The 22,610-nt window shown below is 46.7% G+C and overlaps 1 long non-coding RNA gene across 1 annotated transcript; it reads right to left on the bottom strand.

Annotated features, from left to right (window-relative positions):
• Nucleotides 1-8,793: 8,793 nt before the first annotated feature.
• Nucleotides 8,794-21,452, bottom strand: LOC132353662 (uncharacterized). Its single transcript, XR_009499059.1, has 4 exons — nt 21,192-21,452; nt 18,225-18,302; nt 10,664-10,816; nt 8,794-9,053 (listed from the first exon to the last, which is right to left on the bottom strand). It is a non-coding gene; the product is annotated as an uncharacterized LOC132353662 (long non-coding RNA).
• Between the last annotated feature and the right edge of the window lie 1,158 nt (nt 21,453-22,610).

Below are 22,610 nucleotides of genomic sequence, written 5' to 3'. Positions count from 1 at the left end.
CAGTTTGAGTGTAATTTCCTGGAATGTATTAATGGGTGGCTTGGTTTTTAAAGCAGTCAGGGGACCTGGAACTGAAATTTGGATGTTCTCTACAATCCACAGAAAAGACATGACAAGTTGTTCTAATGCGATTAGAAGATTATGCCTGATCACATTTCTCTTTCTAAGCGTATTGTCTATGAAACTGGCAATAAAGAAAGGGATCCTTGTTGTTGTAACTTGATCCTCCTACTCCGTGGAATTAATCCATCCAACAGAAATAAAGGGTTGCTTCCCTCATATCTCTCTTCATTTGTTCATTCATTCATCAATTCTTTCTTTTGCTCATGGTCTCATTCACTCATTCAATAAATACTTATTGGGAATTTACTAGTGCCAGCACTCCGCTAGGCATGAAAGAAACAATGATGAATGTAGCAGTCAGTGTTTGCTGGGTAACAAGCCACACTATTACTTAGTATTGAAACTCAGTTTGATTTACAAGTATTAAGGTATTTTTAATAGGAACCCTCCTACACTGCTGGTGGGAATATAATTTGGTATAGCCACTACAGAGAACAGTGTGGAGGTTCCTTAAAAAACTAAAAATAGAGTTACCATATGATCCTGCAATCCCACTCCTGGTCATATATCCAGAGAAAACTATATTCGAAAAGATACATGCACCCCAATGTTCACAGCAGCACTATTTACAATAGCCAGGATATGGAAGCAACATAAATGCCCATCGACAGATGAATGGATAAAGAAGATGTGAGATATATATATATAGATAGATAGAAAAAAAATAGATAGATAGATATAGATATATATATAGATATATAAAATGAAATACTACTCAGACTAAAAAAGAATGAAATAATGCCACTTGCAGCAACATGGATGGACCTAGAGATTATCATACTAAGTGAATTAAGTAAAAAAGAAAAAGACAAATATCATATGATATAGCTTATATGAGGAATCTGAAAAAAAGAAACAAATGGGGGCTTCCCTGGTGGCGCAGTGGTTAAGAATCCGCCTGCCAATGCAGGGGACACAGGTTTCAGCCCTGGTCCGGGAGGATCCCACATGCCGCGGAGCCACTAAGCCCGTGTGCCACAACTACTGAGCTTGTGCTCTAGAGCCCGCATGCCACAACTACTGAAGCCCATGCGCCTAGAGCCCGTGCTCCGCAACAAGAGAAGCCACCGCAATGAGAAGCCCGCGCACCGCAACGAAGAGTAGCCCCCGCTTGCCACAACTAGAGAAAGCCCAGGTGCAGCAACGAAGACCCAACGCAGCAAGCAAGCAAGAAAGAAATGAACTTATTTACAAAACAGAAATAGACCCATAGACATAGGAAAAAAACTTATGGTTATCAAAGGGGAAGGTGGAGGGAGGGATAAATTAGGAGTTTGAGATTAACATATACACACTACTATAAATAAAATAAATAATCAACAAGAACCTACTGTATAGCACAGGGAACTCTACTCAGTGTTTTGTAATAACCTATAAGGGAAAAGAATCTGAAAAAGAATATATATGTTCTTTTCCGGTTATATATATATAGTTATATATACATACAACTGAATCACTGTGCTGTATGTATACCTGACACTAACACAACACTGTAAATTAACTATACTTTAATAAAAAACAGAGAAAAGATATTTAATTCTCACCAAAACCTTATGACATAGAGTATGAGCCCCATTTTTAACATCAATACACAGAAGCACAAAGAGGTTATGTAACTCTCGGGGTCTAGGGGAGATAGATATTGAATAAATGAATGATGTATAAAAGTCTAGGTGGTCTGTATACTAGTCTACTTCCACTATTTTCTGCAGGTTAGGAACATTTCTTAGTTGAACATAACTACAGGATGGCTGTATAATCACAGTTATGCTGAGTTTGAAGCGAGATCGTAGCCGGTACCATCAGGGCACAGATCGCAGAGTGACCTGTCCTGTGCTAGGGGTTGCTATGGAAGGTCTCTCCCCAGAAGGGATGTTCAAACTCCCATCTAAAGGATACAAGAAAGAATAAGGGAGAGGGAGAGGGGTGGGGAGAGAGAAAGGCTCCAGGAGCACAGTCACCAGTGTTTGTGAATCACCACTAATCCACACTACAAAGTGAAATCTCGATCAGGTAAAGTGTGTCGCCATGCTGGGCGGCAAAGAGGGCTACCTCACCTGGAACCTTGAGGGGACTTCTCCCTCTTAGGAGAATCACCCACAGGTTCTGAAAATAAGTTGCACTGTTTAAAACTCCAGAACAAAATTAGAAAGGCAGATGCCAAATGGGAAAACATTCTAGCCACGTGTGTTAGTCCAATCATTAATTCATTCAACTACTGAGTGCAGACTAGATTCTACAGTTCCAGACCCGTTCCAAGGATCTACCCAAACATGTACCCATATAGAAAAAGAGTGGGGGGGGGGCATTCCCTAACATATGTTCAAACTTGATTCATTTTTTTTACCACATTCCCTCCCCCACACCACCACCATGTCTTGATAATCATCATTGGTATTGACTAGCCTAGCTCATTCTTTTTATTTAAACTTTTGGGTTTATTTATTTATTTATTTATTTATGGCTGTGTTGGGTCTTCGTTTCTGTGCGAGGGCTTTCTCTAGTTGCGGCAAGTGGGGGCCAGTCCTCATCGCGGTGCGCGGGTCTCTCACTATCGTGGCCTCTCTTGTTGCGGAGCACAGGCTCCAGACGCGCAGGCTCAGCAATTGTGGCTCACGGGCCCAGCCGCTCCGCGGCATGTGGGATCCTCCCAGACCAGGGCTCGAACCCATGTCCCCTGCATTGGCAGGCAGATTCTCAACCACTGCGCCACCAGCGAAGCCCGCTCATTCTTTTTGAAAGTATGTACAGTACTGTTTATTTACATCTTGATGGATTTTAGGTTGTTTATAAATTTCTCCTTTTGCAACCAGGGCTACCAGGAATATCTTTGTTCTTGTCTCTTTGCACATGGGTAAGTTTTTCTTTAGTCTAATATCTAGAAATGAAGGTGTTGCATTCTAAACATTTTAATAGCTACTGAGACAATACCCTCCCGTAAAGCTGTACCAATTTGCATCCTTATCAACGTATTACGAGAGTATCCACTCCTCTGCCAATGCTAGGTGTCATCAATCATTAAAATATTTAACAAACCGAAAAGCCGAAATAACCCCCAAACAATACCACCACAGCAAAAATAAACAAACAAAAAACAAAAAACAACTAAAATCCTGATTTATCATTGTTGAGGTAGTTTGAATTTGAATCGTCCTATTTTTCAGTGTAGTCCTTATCAATTGTAAAGTGGCTGAGTTTATGAGACACTATCTCACCTTTCAGGAGTAACTTGCTTTGGGAAATTGCCCAGTTTTCTTTAAAAGTTTGTGGATGGATTGAGGGTTAAGCTGCTTCCAAATGAAGTTTAAGGTTTATAGCAAATTGTATGGCTCTGAAGGATATCAAAGTAATGGCTCAGAGCCATTTTGAAGTGCTTACAAGGCTCCTATCAGAATAAGAGCATATATGAGCAGGGAATCCATGATTTGCCTAGGGCTTACTCATTACAGAATTCCTTTTGGCGGTAATAACACACGTTGGCAGGCCACCTTTCCTTCTGAGCGGAGTAAATGTGATAATGCTCTATTCCTTGTATTCATCAAGAAAGGACGGTAATAGCCACATTGATAAACGTAGGCTTTATGATTTCAGAAGTTGTTTATGAAAAGAATGACTCAGGAAATGCAGATGTGGAACCACAAGAAATCTGAACTGGGCTTTTGACTGGGGCTGGTTTAATAAAAGCCATTATGTTTTACTTTGTACTTAAGACATTTATATTTTAAATTTAATCAAGTTGAAGTCTTAAGTGGCATACTTTTATTAAACATGGAATTGACTGAACACAATGGGTTTTTTTTCCTTTAAAAATTACTCCAAATTGGACTGACTTGATTCTAAGTGCTCAAGACTGGAACATTTGGTGAAGTCACTGGTAGGGATAGAAAACATACGCAGTAAACTAGGCCCTCATTCTTACGGAATTTCATGTTATGTTGCTAATAGAGAATGCTATCGCTCCTCTCGGAAGGCTCACGCTTACAATAGAACAGTGCTTTCTGTGGTTTTGGGGTGTGATTACTATGAAATTGAATTTAAGAAAACCATCGTATAATACCGAATCCATATAAAGAATTCATCTCTTGCACCAGGGTACCCAATCCATAAGAAACTCCTATTGATCCCACCTCTCAAATACACATATGATTTATCCAGTTCTCAGTGTCCACTGCTCGTCTAAGGCACCACCATCCCTTGTCTGGACCCCTGCCTGCACCAGTGCAGCCTCCCAGGGCTCTTCCGGCATCCACTCCAGCTCTGGGTGGCGGATGTAGTTTGGTACCAATCCGGCAACTGTCACCCTCCTTGCTAAGAACACCCAAAAACGAAAGAGAGGGTGATCCCACCTCCATCCCAGGGGTAGGTGCTGGTTAGTCGCAGCCAATCAGGGTAGCCCTGTTTTCACTGCAGTGGATGGTCCAACGGGCCATGAGGACAGTTTCCTCCTTGTTAAAAAAAAGTTACCGGAGGTGTTGATATTCTTTCCACTGGATATTGATGTACGTGGATGCGATGCCTGGTGCCCCATCGGGTCACCAGCCCCAGGATGAGGCCAGCACATTGGGGGTGGCCTGGGGCTCCAGCCACAGACGTCTCCTCTGAGTTGCCAGCAGCTCCAGGACCTCTTGAGCTCAGAGCCTTGCTCGCAATGACCAATTTCTGTGCCCATCTTTCCTCACTCCTTTGCCCAGCCCAATTCTTTCTGCTCCTGTAAAATCTTCCTCCCTCTAGACGTGTACTTTCTTATAACTCTTATCCTAGTTTCTCAGACTTTGCTTGCTTTGATGACCTTGACAGTTTTGAGCGGCACCGGTTGGGTATTTTGTAGAATGTTCCCGTTTCGGAATTTGTTTGATGTTATTCTCACGGTAAGAGTTTGGTGATGACTTTTGGGGACCAAGACTTTCAGAGGTAAAGTGTCCTTCTCGTCACATCATTATCAAGGAAGGGTACATACGATCAACATGATTTATCACTGTTGATGGTGATCTTGATTTGTTTGGTTTTTCCACTGTACAGTTGCTCTTGGGAAGGTCGCTCTGTGCCGCCTACACCTAAGGAGGGGGGGTTCTGCTCCCCCAGAGAGCCATTTCAGGGAAGGCTCGGCAGGTCTGTCAGGGAGTCCCCCAGCCAGGGTCTCCGTCAGAGGAGTCCTGCATTCTCCGGGAGTGGACCAGGCTCAGTGTCTCTGCCACACTCCGTCACTGGCTGGGCATAGTGTGGCCATGGCAAGTGTGGCCTCGGTACAGATGTGGCAATGGCTTTCAGGAGGCAGCAGCTGAGTCTGTGGGGCAGTCCCCCGCCCTGCAGTTGGAGATCTTCGGGACACCTCCTCATGGAAGCCTGGGCCACAGGGAGAAGCCACATGTAAGTGCTCCCTTGACAGTCCCAGCCGAGGTCCCAGACAGCCACCAGCATCAACCACCAGCCACTTGAGAGACAAGACCACCAGCCTCCAAGCCTCGCAGAGAAGGCCCTGGGCATCACGGAGCAGTGACGTGTTCTTCCTGCTGCACCCCATCCAAATTCCCGACCCAAAGAATGTTCAAGCATTAAAAAAGTGGTCGTTTGTCGCCACTAGGTTTTGGGATGATGTGTCACGCAGTGCCAGTAACTGGAACGCTGCCCGCCCTCACTTCCATGAGGACAGCCTCTCCCTTACAATAACCCCCCGTTTTGCTGATGTGGCCGTGGTGGCTTCTGTGACATCCACCCTGGAGCATCACTGAAGACCCTCTCTGGCCTGTGGCTTAAGCAGTCCCTGGAGCCACCGGGGAAGGGTGCTGAAAGGAACATTCTGCTTTTGCCAGCAGCAAAAACTGCACAGCCACCGAGAGCTCTTCCAAGCCTGGGGCTCAGTCCTCCTGCACCCAGGCCATGGGTGTCTCTCCTCCTTGGTAAGGGCACTTTATAATTCACCCTTAAAAATGTGTTCATTTGAAGGGATTGGGCACTTGCAGTAGAATGGGAGGAACGAGCAGCTCAGTGCCCCTGGGCAAGCCTATGACCCACCTGGTTCCATTAGAAGTATTTTCCCACCCGTATGGGAAGGCTCAGCCTCTTCTGAGCAACGCAAACTGAAATGGTGAGACCAATCCTTTGACACAAAGAGGCTTCTGGCAAGGTCGTCAGAACTGCTATTTTCTGCTTATATAAAGAAATTGAAGCGTGATTTTGCGCAAACAAGATTTGCTGATCTCTAATGCATCCCAGAGTGTTTACTCACCACCTTTTGGATAATTAGAATTTGTTTAAACAAAAGATTTTCTTCTCATAATCTATTTATGGCTGACATTGCAAAAGTCATTTCATAATACGACTCAAAGAGCGAGAAGAAGAAAGTGAGGGGAAAGGGCAGAGGGATGACAAGGGTCACAGATCATGGGAGAGGAGCAATTACTAGTTTTTAGCTGTCCACTTTATGCAAGCACAGACCCGGGGGGAGGCGAGAAAGAGATGAAGCGGAGGAGAGAGAGGGGAGAGACCACTGTTGGGACCTACTGGGCATTCGTTCCAGCTCTCCTTCCTAAAGGTATTGTGATTCCATTCAGCAGCTACCCCGTCCTCAAAGCAGACACCCCTCAGGAGAAGCTGCTCCCACCCCTGGCTCCAGGATGTGTCTGTACCATCCGAGGGCATTGAGAGACAGTAGAGTGTGGGCGGAAATTCTGGAGTCAGCCGGCTTAGACGAAAATCCCAGCTTTTCCACTTACAAGCTGTGCAACCTTGACCAAGTAGCCTAACTTCTCTGGGCCCGAGATTCCTCATCTGTAAAGTGTGGATAATCATTACACCCTTCTTATAGGGCTGCAAGAGGATTGAGTTAGTACTGTACAGTGCTTAGCATGATGCCTGACACAGAGTAAATGTTTCATTTAATAAATAAAGCCAATCTCATTCGCATTCGTAGTATTTGGTTCAGGAACGACGTGACTGTCTCCAGCCAAACATACAGGAGAGGGAACTGACCCCTTCCCGACTTCTTGCTGTGTGAGAAAAAACACCCCCCATCTGTTTCATGGAGCATCAAGGGGGCCTGATAGTCACCACTGAAACCTTCCTAAAAAAAAAATTCCACCATCAGTGCCTCAGTCAACAGCTGGCTATGAGCTCTCAGCAGGTATCCCGCACGCTTGGGAAGTTTTGTGACGTGAGAAAACAAAAGCTGCAACTTACCCTCAAACGCAGTGATGTTCTCAGCGTATTACCGCAACCATTCACAAAGCCGGCGCAATGAGACATTTCATAGATATTGCCAACTAAAAATCGGCACTTGCCATCTGCCTCTACAAGGATGAAGTCACAATTTCTTGTGAGTGCTGACCTTCCACACCCCCTGAAAGGAGTTCAGGGTGGAGATCAGGAATGAGGCACTCTGTGCTCTGGGAAAAACTGGCAGAACAGGCCTTCTGACAGTTAGGTACTTCCAGAAGATTTTATGAGCCCAATTCTCGCATCCCCTTATATGTAGAAAATCACTAAAATCACCTATGGTGACATCCGCTCGTGACTAGCAGTAACCTTTAGGAGACTAGCAGCAACCTTCTGCAAAAATCTGTGCTTGATTGCACGTACCCCGCTCCACCAAAATCACACACATGCTAACCTTCCCCCCAACCTCTTTAGAGCACTTTCTCAGAGCTATCTGAAACGCTATCTCCTGGGCTATACTCCTCATGCTGCCTCAATGAAAAATTAACTCACAACTCTCACGTTGTGCATTTTTTTTTCAGTTGACAATACTTACTTAAACATGTGTCGGTCTTCACAATCTCCCTTTTGTAGCTTGGGGTCCGTGCCACTTTTCTTCCAGGTCCCCATTATGCCTATACATCGGGAAAGTTCAGAGCCCCGGCACCCGGGACCACTTATACTCAGTGAATAAATGGCTGAGTGTTCAGGGTCCACAGGCCACCTGAGGACCAGGCGTGCCCTGTCACGTGACCCAACGAGGTCACCTGAGGGCGCTGCCAGCGTCTGTGGGGCAGCGGCAGCTCAGCGCCGGCTTTCACATCATTCAAGGTGATCGCAGGTTCCGCCATCTAACCCGCGAGCCTAACCGCGGGTAAACAACAGACACACACACACGCACACACACACCTGCACGCCAGGTACGCAGTGGCGCCGAGCCTCGGCCTCCGCTTCCCCCTCTCGGGCTTAGGTTGGCAGGAAAAGGCTCCCAAGTCTCACTGTCCGCGTGCGGTCGGCTTGGCGCCGCACGTCCCGGCACGTCCCTCGTGCAGAGGCCCGGCGCCACTTCCCATTGGCCACAGCAAGTCACGTGGCCATGCCTGCGGCAGAGCGTGGGTAGCGCCACGCCCCCCGCGGGTCCGGTAGGTGGATGTGACCCCCCCCCCCCCGCTCAGCAAGGGAGTGAAGAACTGGAGCGCGAATCCAAACAACCAGCTATTTAGGGCTGCTCGTGGTGGCTGTGACCTTGGACTGCCCATCCCCTTGGCCAGGCTGCCACAGAGCGGAGTAGAAGTAACCAGATGCTCCTTTAAAGTACGGATTTCTCCGTCATTTCAGGGACCTGGAACTAATACCTTGTCAGGGTTCCTCTCCCCGCCAATCCCCGCATCTCCGTTACCACGGGAAAACGGCAGGGGCCCTCGTGCTTGTCGAGGAATTAAATACAAAGAAAGAAAGAATGACTCTGGAGGTAATGCATAAATATGACCGTTATCAAATTCAAACAATAAAGAAATGTACAAAGGAAAGATATTAACTCATCCCTCACCCTTCTCCCTGCAAGCTGACATCGTGACCTCCGCTTGCCTCTGCCTCCTGGCTGTCCCCGAGTGCTCATTTCTCCACAATCCACGGGCCTGGCCAAACCATCTGTGCTGTCCTCAAACTTCTGTCCTGTGGGGTGCTTAGGAGTTGAATTCTCTCTTCCTTTCCAGGCTGCTGTTGCCTCCCTAGATCTTCTGGAGTCATACAGAAATGGAGGCTTGTAAAAATATGCCAGGATTCCTTACAGTAAAGTGCAACTTGACCTGGCATTTCTGAGGGAACAGCTACGCCAGGCCACATGGGTTCTCTTTTCATCAAAGGCCGAGCCTCCTATTCCCTCTTGTTGATGTTGACGGGCCCAGTGTCAGCCCAGGAACCAGTATGTCTTGACCGTCCCATAATAGGCAGGGCGGAGCAGCTTCTTTCCTATGCTTGTGCCCCCAACCGGTAACACTGGCCAAGGAGGGGCAGTCGGCTGGGGAGGAAGGGTGGTCTGCGCAGGGGCCTTGGCTGCAGCAAGGGGGCCGCTGTTCAGTGTCCGGCTCTGCCGTTTGCCTCTCCCCTGACCTTCCCGTATCTTCAGTACAAAGGTCCCAGCCCTTTCCCTTATTCTCTCAACCGAGTACTGAGTATTAGAAAGGTCTCCACCTCAATGGGCCTGAAGGATTAAAATGATTACCACATGGAATATTCTGGATTTGTCTGCCGTCTGGCCTGCTAAGGAGGACCCTGGCAGTGTCAGCTCAGCTTTCTTGGTTACAAAGCTGGGGGGAAAGGTCGATTGGAGAAAAGGAGAGAAACTTATCCCATGGCTTTCGGGGGCAGCCACACCTGGATTAAAATCTTGGCGCTGCCAACCGCTAACTGTGTGACCATGCACGGAGTGTCTTTCAAGCGGTGGGTGCTACGAGGGAATTTTAATCACCAATAGTCGACTGGTGTGATGTAGGGGGCCTGTATTCATTTCCTGGGTCTGCTCAACAAAGTGACACAATGTGGAGGGTTCACAACAGCAGAAATGTGTTCTCTCATATTCTGGAGGCCAGAAATCTGAAATCAAGATGCCAGCAGGGCCACATTTCCTCTGCAGCTGCTGAGGGAGGGTCCTTCCTTGGCTCGTCCAGCTTCTGGTGGCTCTGGGCATCCTTAGCGTTCCTTGGTGTGTGGCTGCATCACACCAATCTCTGCCTCCATCCTTACATGGCCTCTCCATGGGTGTTTTGTGTCTGTCCCAATTTCCCTCCTATAAGGACCCCAGTCATTGAACTTCAGGCCATCCTAATCCATTATGACCCCCTATTAACTCGATTACATCTGCAAAGACCCTATTTCCAAATAAGCTCACACCCATAGGTAACAGAGGTTAGGACTTCAACATACCTTTCTGGGGGAACACAATTCTAGTCACCATAGTGCCCTTCCCATATCGCCCACCTTTGCCACTTGACCCCTGACTTGCCAGCAACCTTCAGCTCTTCGCCTGAGAGCTTTATTTTGCCCCTGGAATCTCTGTTGCCACAAATGCCAGTGAATTAACACCACTTCATTCCCACTCCCTCCGCCCCCAGCAGGGCTCAAGCAATGGCTGATGGAAGTTGGTATATAAATATTCCAGCCTCCTTACTCCTTGGGGGATAACTCTGAGGCATGCCCTAGACTGGTTCCCAGAGTGCCCCAGGGGTACCAAGCTCCAGGTGCCCACAGGGGAAGCTGGCTTGACAACCCACCCTTTATCAGCTGCGTTCCCTTCTCTGCCTCACTTTCCCAGACCCTGATGTATTTCTTTCACCTCTCACATACTTACACCTTAGGGTTCACTGCTGGGGGAACCCAAATAAGACATTAGACACTCAGTAGTCCTTCCCCTGCGATAGGAAACCAGGAGGTGGCACAGCCGGGCAGGGCTTAACAAGGCAAGCATCTTCTTGAGCTACCAAAAAGGGGTGCTGCAATCTGGCTGCAGAAACACAGAAAGTGGGAAGAGCATATGTCTGAGAGTAGGAGATTCACGTTGGATTAACTAGCTGTGTGGTTTGGGGCAGGTCACTTAACCTCTCTGTGCCTCCATTCCCCCTCTTTAGAGTGGTGATGGGGGCCCAGACGACCTGTAGAATCATTTGTGCTTCTGGGACTCTGGAATCCCACCGCCTGCTCCTCCCCACCCCCGACTTTCAACAACTTCTTTGCCTGGCTCATCTATTTATTATAACATTGTTTATTTATTAATGTTTTGGAAGCAGAGAAGGCATAGAAACTGGGGTTTGTCTCTGAGGGGCAGGCTCATGTTTTTGTATGGGTTCAAGAAAACATGACATAATACAGTGGAAAGTTTCATCATGGAAAAAGAAAAAAAATGATTTTCTTTATTCTATTTGTAACTGATATTTTCTCCTATTTGGCAACAAGATAAAGTGGGAACGTGGACTGACTTAGGGGTCAGGCGATCTGGGTTGAATGCCAGCTCTGCTTCATACTAGCTGTGTGATGTTGGGCAAGCTTATTCACTCATTCAGTGAATACCTATTCATGGGTGTGGGTCAGGCAATGTCCAGGACATTGGAGAGTCAGTTGTGTGCAAAATGGTGAGTTCCTGCCTTCTTGGTGCTTACAGACTAGAGAGAAAGACGTTAATCAGATAACCACAGATACACCTACACACCATGAGAGGAGCTCTGAAAGGTAAGGACAGGTCACTATGAAAGTGATAAACAGGGCAAGGTTTGCAAGATTTGAAAAGGTCTCCCTGAGGAGTGACGTTTGAGCTGAGATTTAAGTAGACATAGGTGTCCGCTAGGTAAGGAGTGGAGCAGAGGAATAGCATCTCAGGCAAAAGCAGCAGCACATGCAAAGGCCCTGGGGTGGAAAAGAGCCAGCACATCCTAGAACTAGCTCAGAGTGTCATTGACTCTTCTGTTTAGAAACAAATGAATATATAAAAATGCCTCCAGGTCACTGTGGCTATCAAATGAATTACTGTGTGAGGAAGTGCCCATCAAGCACTTCCTCTTTCCAGGCTTGGGAAAGTCAGGCAGGGAGGGCTCTCAAGTTCCTCATCCGGGGATAGAGGAGGGGGTGGGAATTGGGTTATAGGTCCCAGGAAAGCCATTACTTCACGTTGCCGCTTCATTGCACGTGGGTCAGGTGCCTTTTGCTTTAATCTGTTTACTGCTCTGGTCTCACGCTGAAGGTCATGGCTAGGCCCTATCTCTTGGGGCTTTGTTTGCTTTAGTTTTGAGAATTAGCAGTAAATCATGCAGGCTCCCGGCCATACCTTCTTGTGAATAGTTCTCTTGAGTCTGGGGACTTGCCCAACTCCAGGGGCTGACTGCAGCTAGAGGTCTGGGGCGGCTCTTAGGCTGGGTCTGGACACTAGGCTCATCTTTCAATCTGTGGGTGGAGACGGGGCCTCCACTCGCACTCACCTACCTCCCATCCCCTCTTCTCTCTCCTTCCCTTCGCCCACCAAATGGGTACAGGAGCCCCCCGCCCCCCAGCACTGCACATCCATGGTCTTACTGGGATGTGCAAAGCAATCCCTTCACAGAAATGAGAGTCAGGACGCTGGGGTGGTCCAATGACTTTCCCAAGGTCGTGAGCGATAAGCCTGGGCCAGGTTCGTGGCCTGTAACCTGTGCACAGGGCTTTGTGCTCGGGGACCGCCCCCCCCTACCCCCCCGCCCCCCCCCCCTTAGAAATTCTTAATAGCTTCTGAACAAAGGACCCACATTCCATTTTGCACTGGGCCCTGCCAGTTACGTAGCCAGTCCTGCAGTGAGAGTTGGGCTTCACACCAGATGGGCTTCATTCCAAACCCAGCGCCCTATCGCCTTCAGCAGTGCTCTTTCTAAACCGCACATCTGTCATCTCCCTATGCGATACTTTCTGGCATTCAGTGGGTGTTAAATAAATGTCCTCTAATTTCTTTAGAGCCATGAATTGACTGAAGGCTCAAGTTGAGCGTTAAACTGAATTGTAACAAGACGAGACATGCTTCGGGTTCCATGTTTATGTCAGAAAAGGGGCTCAGGGTTCATCAGGCAATGCGGGAAGCTAACTGGGTTGGCTGGGGAAGGTGGTGGTTCAGTGGGAAAGTGGGGGAAAGAGTGGGAAAGACCTGGAAATTAGGAGTGTCGTCCTGAACTATTTGGTTCACTCTTTGTGGGAAACAGCACCTGATTCTATTTAGGCAACTCTTCTCCCCGATTCCCAACTCCAGCGCTTTGATGAGTGGGCTAAGCCCAACTCTGGTCTCATGGGAGGGCACTGACCCAGGCCTGGGCAATCAGCTCATTCCACCCCTCTAGGCTACTGTGATTGGCTCAGAGGCACGTGCTCCAAGCCAGACCAATGAGAGGCGACCCCAGGATGGTTGCGGGGGAACTCTGGGCCAGGGAAGCTCTTTCTGGAAGGGATCGGCAGGTAAGAGTATGAGATGCAATCTGGAACTGCTGGTGGTCATTTTACCATGATGGTGCGAGCCAGTGCAGAGGACAGCAGAGCTGACTGGTGGTGATGAGCACCTGGATACAGCCAGGCCTCAATCCACCCCCAAACTCCCATTTACAAGAGTCAGGAAATGCCCTTTCTTGAATCTGTGAGTTACCAGAAGCAAAAAAGATTACCGGTCACTCGTAGCTGAAAGCACAATGGTGATGGTAAGGAATGTAAATACCCTGAACAGAGTCCCCAGCCCTTGGCTGGTGACTCTTCTGCAGGGATTTGTGGGGAGCTGAACACCCAGCCCAGAGTGAAAGGAGATACAGGGGCTCAAGGGGCATTGGTCTCCAAGTCTCAGGTAGCCAGCAGCAGAGTCTAAATCTCCCTTTAGCCAAGATGACATCCTGAGAACCCCTCTCCCCATCAGGCCACTGCAGACCTTTGAGACTGACTCATTGGGGTCCACTTCCTCTCTGACTGCAGCTTTCCAGTGCACAGGTGCATCCCACCATCCAGTGTTTGCTGATCAGCTTCTTTCTGCCAGGCACTGTACTGGGCACAGAACCTGGAAGACAACTGTGTTTCCAGGTCAGCCCGGAAAAGCCAGCACAGCCAGTCAGCCATTTTTAGAACTGTAGGCTGCAGGGTATGGAAACATTCTTTATAATTTTTCATTAAAATTTTATTTTTACTTAAACGGTTTCAAGAAAATGTAAACCTACTGCACACTTTAAAAAACAGATGGGTAGTAGGTAGCCAAATTTTACTACGCTAGTCATGAAATGAAACTGACAAAAAGATGAACCACGCAATAAATCTTTTTGTTGATTTTAGGTGCTGGGCATTTCCCCAGCGATTCCAATGGCAGTACTGGCTTCCTTAAGGCTTTGGATGTTGATAACACAGATTCTTTTTGAGGACAGGTGTCTTTCGTGACAATGACACATCTCAGTGGGTGCCTGGAACCTTCCTCTCCCGGCGCCCTCCTGCTGATTGGTGCCACACCAGATCCCCTGAGTTAAGCTAAACGACGGGCTATGTCCAGACCGAAAGATAGCAAAGCCCAGTGTAACTCCATCACCTCCACGTTTGGCACAATATTTAGTACGAGAAATTCCACATTAAGCCTGAAATGCAGGACGTGATGGTGGTCAAGGTGTAGGAAGCAAAACAGGTCTACAGAGTTGAGAGAGAGCGGGGTCTTCCACGGTGTGTCGCTGCAGCTGGCCTTTCCACACTTTGCAAAAGGGCTCTGTGCTGGAAACCCTTCTCCCCAGCTGCTTGAAATTCACATTGGGCTGAAAGTTCTGAGAAATACTGTAGAAAAGAAACCTGTGCACTTTGCTTAGTTCCGTGTTTCCCCAGCTTAACCACTGAACTTTTTGTTTGTTTTGTTTTCAGTAGCAGCTGTTTTTATACACTCTTTAGGAAACACCTGCTCAGACATTATACTGTTTCATGTTTCTAGTTGTGGCGGAATTATCCTTTACACAGAAGAACAAGGGCCAAGGTGTGCATCTTCACTAACATGTATGTGAGCTTTCAGGCTGGTCCACTTAATGGGAGTGATGACAGGAGGGACAAGGCAGCTTGGACTTAAATTCCGACATGACACTTCTAAGTAGGTTTGCATACTTACAAGTGGGGCTACTTAGTTTATTTTAGAGAGTTCCAGCTAGCTCTCTTGCGGTCCATTTGCCTAACACCTGCATACCTGCAACGTGCCAGGACTTGTGCCAGGCGCCAAAGGGAACTTCAAGATAATACGATAAAGTCCCCAGAGGCCCCCAGGGTCCCTCAGACAGTGGGGGAGACAGACACACGGCAAGGAGTTTGAGGACAGTGTGACAAGTGTTAAAGGCATGTTTAAAATACTCTGGGGATCACAGAAGAAGGCTACCTCTCTTTGAGAGAACGGAGGCTATTTTTTTTTCTGAAAGGGAACAGTTGAATTGGGTCTTAAACGTTGAATAGGAGGCTACCAGGCAGAGATGCAGGTTGGGTTGGGGACATATTTCAGGGGCAATGAACAGAGAAATGTGTTGGTTGAGGTGCAGCGGGGGGAGGGGTAAGATTCAGATTCCAACTCCCACATGTGGGTTTTTCCACACCAAGCAATCCCCCGACAGCAGCTGGGTGTCCTGTAATTCAAGTCAACTCTGATACCATCTACTCAGAGGCAGCATCGAACTCCACAGGTTAAGGGCTCAGTCCTACAAGACCACTCTCCACTTCAGGCTCCCGTCACAGCCCAGCTGGTTACCTGTGCTTGTGAGCTAACGGCTATAACCAGAAGTTCCCACGACCCTCTACTCGGGTTTGATTAATTTGCTAGAGCGGCTCAGAGAACTCAGAAAGATATTTTACTTCATAGATAATATCCAGACAGAAGAGCTGCATAGGGCGAGGTGTGGGAAGGGGCACGGAGCCTCCATACCCTCTCCAGGTGCACCACTCTCCCTCTGCTTCACCAACCTAGATGCTTTCTGAGCCCCGTTTTCGGTTTTTACCGGAGGCTTCATCACCAGGGCATGATTGATTAAATCACTGGCCACTGGCCATAGATTCAACCTCCAGCCCCTCTTGCCAACTGGAAGTCTGGGGCGTGGGACTGAGAGCTCCAACGCGCCAATCACAGGGTTGTTTCCCCTGGCAACCAGCCCCCACCCTTAGGTGGTTTCCAAAAATCACCTCATTAACATAAACTCAGGTGTGGTTTGTTCTGGATATCAAGACACCTCTATAGCTCTTATCACTTAGGAAATTCTATAGCGCTTATCACTTAGGAAAAACCTTATCACTTAGGCTTTAGGATCTGAGCCAGAAACAGGACAACGACCAAATACATATTTCTTACTATAAATCGCAGTATCACAGGGGTGGGGGGCCAGGTATGAAGGGCTTCTATCCTGGGCTGATGAACTTGGAAAGTAAGTGCCCAGAGTTGCTCTGTACTTTCCCTACAAAGAGCCCCCAGAGCAATTTGGTAATCATGTAATTAAAAAATTAATTCTCAGATGGGGAGAGGGATGGAAAGAGAATAGAGCTACCATAAAGCAAGTACCATCACGTGTTAACCAAGGTGGTGTGGATACAGGCACTCACTGAGGAAATTCTTTTAGATCTGCCGTACGTTTGAAAATCTTCAGAATAAAATGTTTGGTAGCATGGACTCAATTCACATTTATTATTTCCCTCTTCCTTTTGCAGTGCTCAGTTTTTCTTAAGCTTCTCTTTGATTACTCAAGTTGCCAGCACCAGAGCAGTTACGTCCGCAAACAAGTTGTCAGAAGCCTCAGATGAATTTTAGACCTAACTGAATTCCCAATTTTCTTGCTTAGGAAAAAAAAAAAAAAAAATCTCTAGAAAACAAATTAACCCTTGATATACCAGTTACGATTTCTTTTAAAAAGCTGGCTGTAAAATGCTAAGCCAGGCACCCAGAGATAGTCTGAATGAGTTAGTGAGGTCTGGGAAAGAAGGGAGGGTTCTGAGCTTCCAGGACAAAGGGCAGATCCCAAGCAGAGATCAAGGTGAGACGGAAGTCCAAAATCAAGGTGTCCTGGGGTGGGTTTCTGTTTAGAGGCTGTGAGGGAGAATCTGTTCCCTGCCTTTCTTCCAGCTACTGGTGTTGTCAGCACTCCTTAGCTTGCTGACACATCACTCCAGTCTTGGCCTCTGTTATCACAGGGCAGTCTCTGTGTCCCTCTGTGTCTCTTCTCTTCTTAAAAGGACCCCAGTCATTGGATGAGGGCCCATCGTAATCCAGCATGACCTCATCTTAACTTGATTACATCTGTAAAGACTCTGTTTGCCAATAAGGTCACATTCTGAAGTCCCAGGATAGGATTTCAACATACCTTCTGGGGGGACACAACTCAACCCACAGCAGAGGCAGACAGGAAGAAAGGGTTTTGGGAGGGGTGTTTGGCTGGTCCCTAGATGTGCTGCGTGGAGACAGTGTGCCAGGATGAGGGGGAAGTCGAGGTAAGTACAGAGCAGCCGGCCTGGAGTCGGGACCGTGTGGAACCAATAAATTAAACATCTCCAGAACTGCCTACCTCTGGACTTTTTTATGAGGTCATTAAATATCCGTACTGTTAAAGCCATTTTTAGTCATTGCTTGCAACGGAAACTATTCTAATTTATTTTTTTTATTATCGAAATAAAATATCTGACCGTAAATACTTGAACTCAATACCTTGGTTTTGGGCCTAAGCATTAAATGTTTTCCTTCTTACCAATAAGAAGAAAAAAAGTCATGAGTTAGTTATTTCCTTTAGGATGGATGACTCAAAAGATAAATGAGAAACTTGTTCTTTCTTCCAAAATAGCAAACATGATTTCTTTTTAAGTACATGAAACTATGCTTAAAACCCTCCAAGAGTTCTTTTAAAATGTAATTTTACAGATATGTCTTCTTATTAGTAAAATCTTGTTACTTTCACAAGTTAAATTATATTTCAATATATTTATGTATTAACAGAATTGTCAACTCACAGGTTAATCTGCTGTGGGAATAGAAAAGTATGCCCAGATGAAAAGAATGCATTTTCATGAAAATAGAGATACATGAACTAATACATTATGAGTTTTTAATAAATAATCTCCTTATTGAATAACATCCTTCTGGTAAAATATTTACCATACTCTTTAAAACCTTTTTAAGCAACTGTCACACTCAGGAAGCTTTAAATGATGGGCTATCCTGTTGTGGCTGAAGAGTGGGAATGATTTCTCATGGAAGTGCATCTTAATAAGAAGCAAATTGATTTAAAGTGATTCAAGTCCTCGTGGAGTGAGGGCTCTTCACGCTCAGCTCCTTGGGCGGGAGGGCGAGCTCCTCATTTCACGGGGCCCGAAAGGTCGTGCTCTATCCCTGTGCTCCGATGTGCTGGGTAATTAAGAATCAATTCCTTTTAAATTACCTTAGGACTGGCCCAGGCCCGAGTGATTCAGAGTGAGATGCTTTTCCCTGCCACCCCGTTTCTCCATGCAGTGTTTTCCTGTGTAGGAAGGAATATTAAAAAAATGACAGGAGAATTGATTAAAGACACGGATCCCTAGCCCCTGTCCCATATGTACTGGATCAGAATCTACAAAAGAGGAGCCCAGGAACCTGCATGTTAATCCCCCAGGGATTTCTTGTGTTTAGACTAGTCTGACTCCCCAAAGCTATCAGACAACCCAAGTTGGTACCATAGGGCCCTCGTTCTCACACTTGAGGGAGATCAGTGGAGGTTGTGTTAAAACTCAGGCTGCTGGGCCCCAGCCTCAGGGTCTGCTTTCATTGCAAAGAATTCTTGCTCAGTTTACTAGATTACTTAGTATAATACAAAAAGAGATCCTTTAAGTTCAGAACTTTCCAAACAGCACCTTGTTGAAGTATTACTAACAAATCTTGTCCAGAATTGTTCTGGAATACAGATTAGCTTGAATAAACCCAAGAAACTTCTGGCAGTTCATGGTGAGGAAAATGTTCTCAGTGATTCCAGAAACACTGGCTCAGCTGTGCCAGAGGGGTCGCACAGACTCTGCTTCTCCTTCTGGGAAGAACAAAGTTGAGTCACAGATCATTGCGAAGCCTTGTCTGCGCTCGAGAAAATGAGACTGACCCACTGAATCTTACTGTATTTCCTTTTGACGAGGCTGGCAAAATATATGTTTCATATAATCAACTGTGATGAGGGCTCACGGACCCCAAGGCTGACCCATGGTAATCATCAACCTTTTTGAAATTCTGCTGGCAAGACAGCATACTTTTCCAGCTGGTTTCAAAAGAGTCTTTCTCTCTAAGTTTCTTTTTTATTTATTTATTTATTTATTTATTTATTTAATTTTATTTTTGGCTGCATTGGGTCTTCGTTGCTGCGAATGGGCTTTCTCTAGTTGCTGTGAGCTGGGGCTTCTCTTCGTTGTGGTGCACGAGCTTCTCATTGAGGTGGCTTCTCTTGTTGTGGAGCACAGGCTCTAGGCACGCAGGCTTCAGCAGTTGTGGCCCGCGGGCTCTAGAGCACAGTCTCAGTAGTGGCGCACGGGCTTACTTGCTCCGCGGCATGTGGGATCTTCCCGGACCAGGGCTCGAACCCGTGTCGCCTGCATTGGCAGGCGGATTCTTAATCACTGCGCCACCAGGGAAGTCCTCTCTATGTTCCTTAATTATGGGCCCAAGGAACATAGGTTCTGATTGAGGGGTATCCATCAGAGCTGTCTGCCTATCAAGGGGGAAGTCTGATTTTCTTTGCAGGACATTGTTTTGCAGCTTTTCCAGCTTTGCAATCCGTGTACCACGCCAGTCAGGCTTCTGTTCCACAAAGAATTTGGGCCCATCCTTTGCCGCAGTAGGATTCTGGAGCAGAATCAGTCAAGTGGTCTATTTCCGGGAGAATGTATCATTAAAAGAAACAAGCATATTCTTTAAATTTCCAAAAATGACTTTTCTGATGATTATCCATAGCCCATTAAAATTAACTGGGTTTTCTTCCACATAACAGGCCTGTAGTTTTAAGATATTTAATATTTCAAACTTCTTTCTGGAAACACTGGGTTTTGATGGCAACTTCTAACGACCCATAAAAGGTAAGAGGTAGTAAAACTACAGCAGTGGTTTAGGAATGGGGTTTTTTGAGGGCTGATTAGATGGACAAAGATTCCAGCTAGAAAACTTTTTGATGTCAACGACCTTCGAGTGCTCTGAGGGGTTGAGGCCAGGGCAGCACAGGAGGAACAACTTGGGGAAAACATTTTCTTCACTCTTAGACAGAGACGAGGGGGAAGGAGGAAGGCGTTCTCTTTCCGTGGGCCGCGCCTCGGTGGGGCATTCTGGGTCCTTGATGGCCCTGTGGGTGTGGAATTCACTCTCCCTGGGGCTGCCCTCCCTTGTGAGACATTACAGCCCCCTTTGCAGCTGAATGCTTCCAAACTGCTCCATCCTGAATTCTTAACTATTGGGAAATGATACTGTTCCTTTTGGAAGGTAGACGTTTTGCCAGTGATCAATAGGAATCATTGGTCAAAAGATGTCCACAAAGTAGGAAAGTATAAATATACAGCCAAGACGATCACCACGAAGCAGCACAGCATCCCTGGGACGTGTATGTAGTTTATGTACCTGCACGTGAATGCGCTCGGCCTTGCTCAAGGAGGGAGCAACAGAACCTTCCATTTCCCCAGCATCACCAGGGCCCTGCGGACGCAGGTGTTCTGTATCTATTAGATCTAGAGCTCGTCCTCGGCAGGTGTCCGAGGAGCCTCCAGGCACCCCTCTTGGTGGAAGCCTCAGCGTGTGAGGGCCAAGCACTAGAACTGATTCTTTCCTAGCAGGTCGACCTGACTTGTAGAAAGATTCCTTTCCTATTTCCAAAGTGATCTGTGAGGTGGGTGAGTGTGACGTTCTGTCACATTCCCTCTGGTTTTTGTTTTTAGGCAGTGACTCACATCCCCTGCTCCTGCCCCCCACCCCCTTTTCATTCATGGAAAGTTTTAAAGAGGCTGCAGCTAAAGGCAGACGCTTAGCATTATTAGCAGGAGACCAAGGTTCCAGGTGATGGCTGCAAAGGCACCTTTTTAAGACCTCTGTACTCACGGGTGTTAGCAGGGAAACAACTGAAAATCAGCAGCCAGTATTCCCTGCGGTTTATCAAGGCAAACATTGTGAGAAACTGAACTGGATTTGTTTCTATAGTTGTTCTCAAAGAACTTAAAAATGCTGGTCCAGCACATTTCTAGCAGCCCTGAATACTTTGAATTCTGAATAAAAATTCACATCAAGCATGTTTATTATATAATTTAGGTCATGTTTAACTGAAAATGCAAAATGAGCCTCTGAAACTGAATTTCAAGATCCGGGTTGCGGATTGCCAAGCAGCCCAGCCAGGAATACTTGGAAATCTTACCTGGATGGACAGCTGTGGGTGGCGATTCCATGGTCCCTGCTTCCAGCTGTGTGACCTCGGTCAACTGTCGCCCAGCATTGGGTTCCTTCTGTTTAAAACGGGCTAATCAGATAAAAACTGAACTCAGGGTTGTCAAGAGATGAAGCCAAATAACGTAAACAAAATGATCGCACAGCACGGTGGTTTATGATAAACGCTTTCATAGGTGCTGGTAGCTGTTACTAATCATAAACTGTGGCCAGTTTATTTTCAGGGTTAGATCTGACAACATACTGTGAAAATTCCTCCATTTTAATCTAATTATAATATGTAAACTACAGAATAAAAAAAGGGAACATAGTTATCCACACAGGAAACCTTCAATTTACAAACAGAATTTTAAAAAGTTCATTGTAAGTTGTTTGTTGGACTCTCTGTCCCCATAGCAACGATGCTCTAAGTGCGGTTAAGGGGTCCAAGGACTCACAGACAGATGAACCTTTAATCACCTGAAGTACTGTGTTTGTTCTGATAAGTTTCAAACACAGTGGCACTTCAGACATGAAACAGCAGAAAAAATAAATTGATAAAATATTAAAACATTTAAAAATCCTGTGGCCTGAATGAAAGCAGGATTAACTAGAGGCCAAATGAGGAAGCTGATGGGGCCTCCGGGCTTGGAAAAAGAGGGCATTTAATCAAACCTAAGGCTGTTTTGCTTGCTGCAAAAAACTCCATGCTAGCTGTATTTCTTAGCTGAGTAGGAACTTCATGGGCCTGTAAATGAACAAAAAATAGTTGGAGAATAAGAGAGGCAGACAGATTTTCCTGCACCCAAAGATTATGCCTGAACTAGACAGGAGCCACGCTGACCATGCTAGAAGCCTTCTCAGAGCAGAGGCTCCAGGACAGGGAGGGTGCCTGGAACCCTGTCGCCGGGGCGGGCTGGAGGGGAAACAGCTGTGCCTCGGGCCCAGGAGGCTGTGGCCTGAGCGCTCGACTATGGGTGATCAGGCCCGTAACTTAGCAGGTGTTGCACTTTGCACTTCACAGGGACCATGTGAGGAAAAGCATCCTTTTGTACAATGTGGAGGCACCCCAGCCCAGGCTGAAGCCTTACCTGGAGGCTGGGGAACGTGAAGCGAGTGTTTATAAAGTGAACCCGGAGCTATTTATTGGATTTCTTTAACCGCTATCTCCCCAGGTGTGTTTCACACCACATGCAGGTTCTATGAAATGTTAATTAGGTGCCAAGTATTAAAAAAAAAATCCTTGGTTAAGTAACTTGGAAACTGGCAGATGAGTTAAATCCCATTTCTGCTCTGGGGGCTCAGAGCCTCTCCTGAGCTTATTTGCGTTGCCAGCTTTCATCAGGTGAATCACATGAGCCGGTAAGATGCTACCCCCAGGTGAGCACAAACCCTTCTTTGCTGGAGCTTC

This window comes from Balaenoptera ricei, chromosome 19 (genome assembly GCF_028023285.1).
Source record: "Balaenoptera ricei isolate mBalRic1 chromosome 19, mBalRic1.hap2, whole genome shotgun sequence".
Classification (NCBI taxonomy): Eukaryota; Metazoa; Chordata; class Mammalia; order Artiodactyla; family Balaenopteridae; genus Balaenoptera; species Balaenoptera ricei.
Note: the sequence above shows the minus strand (reverse complement) of the source record. Positions and strands in the feature narration are given on the sequence as shown.